We start from the raw sequence: 8912 nt of genomic DNA on the forward strand, positions 1-8912 counted from the left end.
TTTGATTCTGGGCCTTGAGGCTGTGTCTCCTATCCTGCCCCGACTGGCATGTGTATTTCAGAAGGAAGGTGAAGGGAGTCCACGCTATGAGGCCGGCTGTGACTTGTTGTCATCCCACATCAGAACAACAAAATCACAAGTCTTCCACATAGCACTGGCTCACAGGCTCCGCCCCTCGTCCTGTGCCGGTCCTGCACTGAGCAGAACAGGCCACGCTGACTTGCCGTGCGTAAGCCTCCCTTTTCCATCCCATCCCCCCGACACAAGGTGATCTGTTCTCTAACTGCCCGACGTACACCCTGCCACATCGGCAGTGTGGGATTTATTGATACAGGTGTGAGCACCCAAGCACTCAAGAAGTGGAGGCAGGAGGATGGGGACTTCCAGATCATCTTTGGCTTTACATGGAGTTCCCAGCTAGCCTGGGCTACAAGAGTTCAGGAGAGTGCTTCGAATACACACACACGCACACGCACACGCACACGCACACGCACACACACACACACACACGTACGCGCGCGCTTGCGCTTTTGCGAACAGAGGCCCCCTTTTAAGAAAAATAAAATACAAAGAATGTGAGATATAAAGTTAGACCGGGGATGGCTTGCCACTCACTGCTTCATTTGGGACCTTGGTTCATCCAGTGGCATTTAATCATTCCGTTGACAAAATGCTTCTCTCATACTCTGTGAGTTGGAGGCCAGTCTGGTCTATATAGTGAGTTCCAGGACAGCCAGGGCTATGTACCCTGTCTCAAAAAAAAAAAAAAAAATTCTCTACGTAAAGGACCCCAAGTTTGTCCCTGGCACTGGGTACTGTGAGCTTGGTGCTGTGCGGGGGGGTCGGGGTGGGGCTGGGGCGGGGGGGGGGCGAGCGGCGACACACCAAGTCTCCTTGGTGGCCCGCTATGAGCTGTCCTGGCTCTGGGTACTGAAGACGAGCGCCCTCTCTGTCCCCTGACCCGGGTGACGCTGTCCGCGGCTCCGGTGCTGAAATAGAATTAATTAGCCGTTCCTCTGGGTGGGTGGGCGCAAGGACAGGCGCACAGCATCTGCCTTCTGCCCGGATGCCTGCTGCTTGCGTCTGTCCTGCCTCTCAGAGACCTATTTCGGTTTTAATACCTTCCCATCGTCCCAGGGAGTTCCAGGAGGGGGAAACCGAAGGCGCAAGGATCTCACCTGCTCCCACCTCCCAGGAAGACAGTACTGGCTCCTCTTGCCTTCCCAGATAGTCCAGTTAGCCTTCTGAAAGATATGCCAACCTGCGTTGTTTCCAAGGTCCCTCTCCCCTCCCCCAGCACCTGTTCCTCGTCCCCTCATGCCTCACCCGCTCCTGTTCAACAGCAGCTGCAGGTGTCCTGGTGGCTGCCTAGGTACGGATGTTGCACTTTTATGCGCTTGAGAAGAAGGCGGAACACAGGGAACCCTGGGTGGGGCTTGGCCAGTGGACCAATAGGAATCATCCTCTAATGAAGCTCCAAGGATTACCTCATAGACTGGGGCCTCAGCTTCAGAATAAAAGTCTGGATTCTGTCCACACACACCCCCAAATATGTATGCATATACATACACACACATTTACTTATGTGGGGTTTCCAGATGAAGATGGGGTATAGTTACTGTGGCCAGTGAAGTTTCCATGTGAGGATCCCATCCACCCCCACCACTGAACATCCCGTGGGGTTAGGGATAGTCCAATGTGTGTCACATAAGGTCCAGTTCTACACAGGGAAAGGGAGATTTTTTTCGGGAAAACGAGGTTCACAGATACTCATCAAAAAGACGGGGCTCAATCCTGGACTTGATTTTTGTTTTGTTTTGAGTTGGGGTCCTGGCTGGCCTCAAAATTATTTTCCTCCTGCCTCAGGTTCCCATCAGGCATTTGTGGAGCTAGTGCTGCAACTTGTAGCTTCCTGATTACTGGGCTAGCACTCTACCCCCAGCCCTAGCCCCAGCCTCCCTCTGTGACACAGCTTGTAGGCCGGGCTGACTATGCACTCCTAATCCTCCTGTCTCAGCCTCCTCAGCACCGGAATGACAGGTGTGTGGCACCTCACCCACCGTGGCTTACGTGGCCTCCTTTGTACCTCCACATTGGCAGTCAGGATGATTCACATTACGCCTCCTGCCTGCCCCCCAAGGCTGCAGAGCTGACAGACCCAGCCCATTCTACAGACCAACCTAGTGAGCAACTGGAAAGCCACTTACAAGGTCCAAGCTCTGGTCAGTTGTCCCTGTCCCTTCCCTTCTAGCAGTCTCTTGGGAAATTTACTTGGCCCCCTTCATCTTTCTCGCCTCCCATTCTGCATTTTAACCCATTATAAGTTTTATCTGTCTATTTATGCATGTGTACATGCATGGAAGTCAGCAGTCAGCTTGTGCATATTAGTACTATTTTCCCTGTGGCTTTAAAAAACTTTTTATTTTTATTTCATGTATATTGGTATTCTGCCTGCATGTCTATGTGAGGGCGTTGAATCACCTGGAACAGGAATTAGACAGGTGTGAGCAGATATGTGGGTGCTGGGAATTGAGCCTTGGTCCTCTGGGAGAGCAGCCAGTGCTCTTAACCACTGAGCCATGTCTCCAGCCCAGGGGTCCACATTTTAAAATGTTGTCTTAAACCTTTGGAGGATTCTTTTTGGACTGAGGGAAGGCTGCTTGGTAGATTCCTTCTCTCACATTTCTGAGGCTGTGTGTTTCATCCCAGCACACATACAAATAAACAGAGAAAAGGTGCCCTTGCTCATACATGTGCACATACATGCCACGCACATGCCTGGAGCTCAGAGGACAAGTTGCAGGGTTGGGTCTCTCCTACCATGTGGGTCCCAGGGATGGAGTGCAGTTCACCAGGCAGCAACCATCTTTGGCCCCCAGTCCTTTTGCCTGACCTCACTCCTTTGTGTATCGAGTCACAATCATTTCAGGGGTGGACTTGGTTCGTCAGTCCTAGCTTTGAAACAACAACAACAACAAAAGTTTCCTAGACTTTGAGTTTGGATATCATGAAGGAAATATACATAAATATTCACACATATGCTTCTGAATAGATGCATTTCCACTCCTTTTCTTTGTAATCATTTGTTTCTTTTCTTTTGACACAGGTTTCTCTGTGTAATCCTGACCATCCTGGAACTCACTCTGTAGACTATGCTGCCTCAAACTTGGAGATCCTCTTGCCTCTCCCTCCCAAGTGTGTGTGTGCATGTGTGTATGCAGGACTCTACACACACACAGGCAGTGGAGTCTGGAGGCTGACATCTGGGCTCTCCTCAATAGTTCTCCAGTTTATATTTTGAGACAGGGTCTCTCACTGTAGCTGGGGCTGCTGCTTGCCACTAGGTTGTGTGGCCAGCAAGGTCTATCTCAGCAATGCACAGGGATTGCAGCAGGCACAGCCCTGCCTGGCTTCTGCCGGGTGCTGGGGAAGAAACTCAGTCCTTTGCCCACACAGCAAGAGCTTCATGAGTGAAGCTCCTCCCCAGTGCTGGATTTAACTCTTTGATGTAGGGCCTTGGCTTTGTAGCCAGGGTAGACTCATATTGAAATCCTCCTGCCTCAACTTTCCAAATGCTGGGATGACAGGTGTGAGCTGCCACTCCCAGCTCCAGCCAGTCTTAGTTTCCTCCCAGTTCTCTCTCTGGCTGATGTAGGCTCTGCTCTTATGTCCTAGGAAACTCAGAAAAGTAAAGGCCCATGGATCTACTTTCTCCCTCTTGGAGAGCCAGGTCATGAAAAGTGTGGGTGTGGGCAGACACAAGGGAATGAAGAGTTTTGATAATCCCCCACCCTCACCCACATGAGACTGCAGTTATGAGCACTTGCTAAAACTGATGTACTATCTGAGGCCAGTCATGCTCACACTTAGGAAGCTGAGGCAGGAGGATTTTTGGAAGCCTGAAACTATCCAACAGTAAAGAATTTTAGAGACCATCTTTAAAAAAAGGGGCGGGGGCTGGAAGCTAGCAGAGAATGTAGCTGAGACTCAGTGGGTAGCCCATTCTGGTAGTAAGCAGGGGGCTCTGAACTCAAGGTTAACCTTTCCTGCACACTGAATCTGAGGTCAGCTTGAGCTACTAAACAGAATAGTTAAAAACAAAAAACTAAATTTTCTTTAAATGCCAAAAGGCAACAAGACATATTGAATAAGAGGAGGAGGAGGAAGAGGAAGAAGGGGCAGAGCAGGAGGAGAAGGAGGAAGAAGTTGAAGAAAAAGGAGAAGATCAGAAGCATCATGCTTGGCTGTGCTCCCCTGCCTGCCCTGCCAAGCATGCGAACACCCACGCACCTGCAGCCCCTTACTCAGTGTTGCCATGGCGATCTCTGCCCCACCCCTCCCGCCCCCCCAGCCCAGGCACGTTTAAACTCAGGTCTGCACAGATGGTGGCCTTAGTCGGCCTGCTGTTCCTGCTTGAAGGGACAGTTCCTACAGCTCCTGAGGATTAAGGGGAACAGAACTGCTCAGCTCAACATCTGCCTGGGGCCCCCTGACACCTGACCCTGCCTGGCAGGGAGGAATTAATGGGCAGACTGACTCAGGAGAAGCCCCACACCACCCAAGACGACACTCAGGCTGTCCTCCCACCAGAGGCCAACAGGGTTGCCCTGCTGATGGTCTCAGACCCTACATCCCCTAAACCCCAGAGACCGTAACTCAGTTGCCCAGGCAAAGGAGACTGGAGCGTTTTCTTAGGGGTGAAGGGAGACTCAGACACTGACTCGGACACACTCTGATGTTTTCTTGGCTAGGCCCTTGATGGGGAACTGGTGCTCCTTTTTCTGCTCTTCAACGTGGAATAGGAAGTTTGCTATTTTTGAGTCAGTGTCTCACAGTATAGGTGTGGTTGGCCTAGAACTCAGAGATCTGTTTCCACCTCTTGAGTGATGGAAGTAAGGGTATGCTAAGAGATTTTTAATTCTTTTTCATTTTAATAGCCCTGAGAATGGAAACTAAGCCCGTGAACATGCTCAGAAAGTGCTAATCAGTAAGGTACACCCTCATACCCCTCAGAGAGGGTTCTAGGTGGGGTTCCAACCTGACCACGCCCCCACCCTCACTGGATTCTAGGCGGGTCTCCACCCTACCACGCCCCTAGCCCCTCACTGGGGATTCTAGGCGGGGCTCCAGCCCTGACCATGCTGTACTCAGATCCTAGACTTGAACTAAGGGAGCGATGAGAATTCCGAGGCTACCACACAGGATGCACGGTGAGTGCTGGGTTGCCCCATATGATGCACACGCGCTGTTGTCTAAATCTTCTGTATCAGCTCAACATGACTCAGCCTCCACTCTAACGTTAAGGACAATAAGGCCTTTGATGTGAGGGCATCCTGCAAGGTGTTGAGCATGGAACCTGCTGTTCATCCACCGAGTGCTAGGAATTCTGCTCATTGTGCCAGTCACATGCATCCCCAGTCATAATACAGAGTCCCTTGGGGTTTGAGCCCCGCTTGACAAAGGGTCCTTGGTCTCTGGGAAGTACTGTGGAAGAATGATGATGTAGCCATCCCTGAGAAGCTAAACATGCAAAAGTCACATGACCAAGAGTGGAGAGGGCACGAGTGGTCACAGGCTTCAGTCTAGACCTCTTTGAGATCAGGTTCACTAGCCCCACAAATGTGCAAGTTTCCTGTCCCTGCAGCTGCTGTCAGGCCTGGGCAGGTGAGGGCTGAGATGGCTCTTAATCCCAGTGTCCTTCTAGTCCCTTCCTGCTTTCCAGCTTACTTAGGCCAACCCAGATGCCGGGAAACAGGGACACTTATGTGGATGTCTGCTTGTGTCTCTGAACAGGAGTTAACTAAGCATGAGCAGGATAACCATCACAATCAAGGAGTAGAAGTGTATCTAATTTTCTCCTGGCTTATTTCTACTAATTCCATGAACACTTAACAACCACTGTACACAGCAGCAGTAAGGTGAGGCTCACTGCTCTGTCCAGCTCAAGAGTGGTGTTTCCTCCTAGAATTCTCCTCCAGTGAAGGCCTGGGGGCGTGGTCAGGGTGGAGCCCCTCCTAGAACCCCCCTCCAGTGAGGGGCTGGGGGCTGGCTTGCCTAATATCTGGGTGGTTTGGGGCTCTCTTCTCAAAACATCATATGTAAACAACAGAAAGGACAGAAGCCAGGTATGGTGGTACATGGTTCTCATTGTCCAGGTGTGGTAGTACATGGTTCTCATTGTCCTCAGAAGACTAAGGCAGGAGGATGGAGGGGATTCAAGGTCAGTCCGGTCCACACAGGGCTACCATATCTTAGCTCGGTGTAGTGAACATCTGCAGAACATGCCTTTGTTGCTGAAGACAGTTCAGGTAGGAGCAGGATTGCAATGCGAAACTGGGATTGGACCCCAGATTAGAGAACAAAGGACTGTTGGGGACAGAGGGTGACATTTGATTATGAATTGTGTCCTGGGTAAAAGGAGACCAACATTAAATTTCATTAGTTTGTTCTTTGTTGACTCCACAGGAAGCAGCCGTAGCCTGTGCAGATATAAAAATGTGTCTCCTCTGGGTCAGGAAGATGGCTCAGGGTCCCAACTGCCTGAGTTCGATCCCAGGGACCCCCAGCACAGGAGGGGAGAACCACACATATGAAGAAATGTTCTGTGACCTCCACAGGCATGTTGTGTCTTGTGCACACTCCTAATATGAATAAGATAAATAAATGTGATTTTAAAAATGTGTTCAGCCAGTGATGCATTAAAGGAAGGACCCCATGGGGTTCGGGATTGTCTTTGCTGCTTTCCATAAATATTCAGTTTATTTACCATGTGAGTGTGGATGCAAAAGAGTGCAGAGGCCAGAGCACAATATCTGAGAATGCAGATCCTGGGCTCAAACCCTCTTCTGTGGACTTGGCGGCAAGCTACTTCACCCACTGTGCCATCTTGCAATCCCCCATCCTCTTCTGAGCGTAGATTGTGAGTCTAGAGCGATCGCCAGCAACTATGTGCCCACCCGCTTTTAGACTGGCCTGTTCACGCGTGCATGTTCTGTCTCCCCTGCCCTGCCCATCCTGGTCCCTGCGCTCAAGCTTGACCTTGTAGTTGCCACCCATGTGCTGGCTGGCAGGGCCTTGTGTCGGGGTGGGGGTGGGGACTTGGGAAGCCTGGGTTGGAGGACAGGCCTGCGGGGAACAGAGGAAGGTGGCAGTGCTAGCCTGCGGCCGCTGTCCCTTCTTATCACCACCCACCGAGTCCTGAGACCCCCTCATTGCATCCACAGCTCTACCCCAGCACTCAGCAGCACAGTGACAGTCGTTGTCATGGCAACGCTGGGATGCCCAGCAACAAGTCCATGGTGCACATCACATGATAGACATGGACCAATCAGGACGGCTGTGGAGAAGCAGGTCAGCCTGGGCCAAAGTCCTCCTTCCCTCCTTCCCCTCCCCCTCCCTCAAGTCTTGGTGCTAATTACCATAATTACGGTGGGAAAACTATGTACACCCTTCTAGGCTGGGGGGAGGGGTGTAGCTGGGCAGACCCTGCCCTCAAAGCAGGAAAATCTGAAAGCAGAAGCCCTCTCTTCCAGCACCATATCCATTCTACCATGGGAGAATGGCAAGCATTGGGAGTCTACCATGTGTGCCTTTGCTGGTGGAGAGATTTGGACAGGGTTTGGATGCGACTGCATAGCACAGGCATTCCAGCTTGGATAAATCTAGTTTAGGGGCTTCTGGGAACACCTCTTGAAAAGGAATAGTTGTGGGGACAGAGAGATGGCAAAGGCTACTGCTTCCAAGCCTGATCCGCAGAGTCTGACTTCCCGGACACACATGGAGTAGCTGTGGTCCCAGCTGGAATGATGATGCAGGAGGATGGCAGGTTCCAGGCTAGCCTGAGATGCACAGCAGGAGATAGAGTTCTATCACAGGCATTCCTCATAATAATAACAACATAAAAACAGGTAGGGGCAGGAGGCCCTATTTCCTATGCACAGCACCACAAAAAGAAATGAAATCAAATCAGACCTTTGGGCTGCAAGAGGGCTGGGTAGGAAAAGGTGCTTACCATCAAGTCTGCTGACCTCAGGATCCAGAAGTTGTCTTGTGACCCCCACATGTGTGTCATGCACACGTTTGACCCCCACCAATAAATAAATAGGTTCTGAAAAAGTAAACCCTCGCATGGTTTGACAATTGGGCATGGTAGCTGACAGACTCCACCGACTGCTGAATGCCCACTGCAGTGGACTCTGGGCTGGTGTCAAATCCTGCCTCCACCCCAGGGGACCAGGCATCTGGAGGATGCTCAGTAACTACTTTTGTTTACTTATTTGTTGTTACTTGAGACAGAGTTTCACTATGTAGCCCAGGCTGCCCTGGAACTCACTCTATAGACTGTTGCAGGAGCTTCTTCTGCTCGTTCAGCCAATAGCCTTTAAGATACCAGTCTTTAGGCTACCACTGGGCTGGTATCTTAAAGGCTACTGGCTGAAGGAGCAGAAGGAGCTCCTGCAGCAATAGACCAGGCTGGCCTCGAACTCACAGAGATCTACCTGCTTCTGCCTCCTGAGTGCTGGGATTAAAGGTGTGTGCTGCCAGGCCAGGCTCATTGACTCTTTTAAAGAGAATTTCATTGGTTGTATTTTTCTTATTACACAGGACAAATCCCCTGAAGGCAGTTTAAACTAAGAAGAAATTAGCAAAAATGAAAAGCACAGTCACCCAGTGGGCATTACCTTCCTACTAATAGATACTTTTGAAGCTAAACAAATTTAATATTCTTCACCAACTTCCTCCAAGGCTTCTAAGCTCTCAATCCTTAAATGTAAAAATAAATAAATAAAAAAAAATAAAAATCTGCACTGGTACAATATTTTTTGTAACAGAAGGAAAACTGGCTTGTGCACCTTGGAATTTTTTTCTAGCTTCTGTTTATTAACACTGTTGCTAAGTGTGTTACATTGTAG

At 50.3% G+C, this 8912-nt stretch overlaps 1 long non-coding RNA gene across 2 annotated transcripts; it reads right to left on the bottom strand.

Annotated features, from left to right (window-relative positions):
• Window positions 1-219: 219 nt before the first annotated feature.
• Window positions 220-1415, bottom strand: LOC125395829 (uncharacterized). 2 transcript variants are annotated; one of them, XR_015002867.2, is made up of 4 exons: window positions 1327-1415; window positions 1179-1244; window positions 886-989; window positions 220-748 (listed from the first exon to the last, which is right to left on the bottom strand). It is a non-coding gene; the product is annotated as an uncharacterized LOC125395829 (long non-coding RNA). The 2 variants fall into 2 exon arrangements; XR_007230671.3 differs by having other exon boundaries at window positions 220-752.
• Window positions 1416-8912: the final 7497 nt, after the last annotated feature.

This window comes from Myodes glareolus, chromosome 8 (genome assembly GCF_982192425.1).
Source record: "Myodes glareolus chromosome 8, mMyoGla1.1, whole genome shotgun sequence".
In the NCBI taxonomy this organism is placed as follows: domain Eukaryota; kingdom Metazoa; phylum Chordata; class Mammalia; order Rodentia; family Cricetidae; genus Myodes; species Myodes glareolus.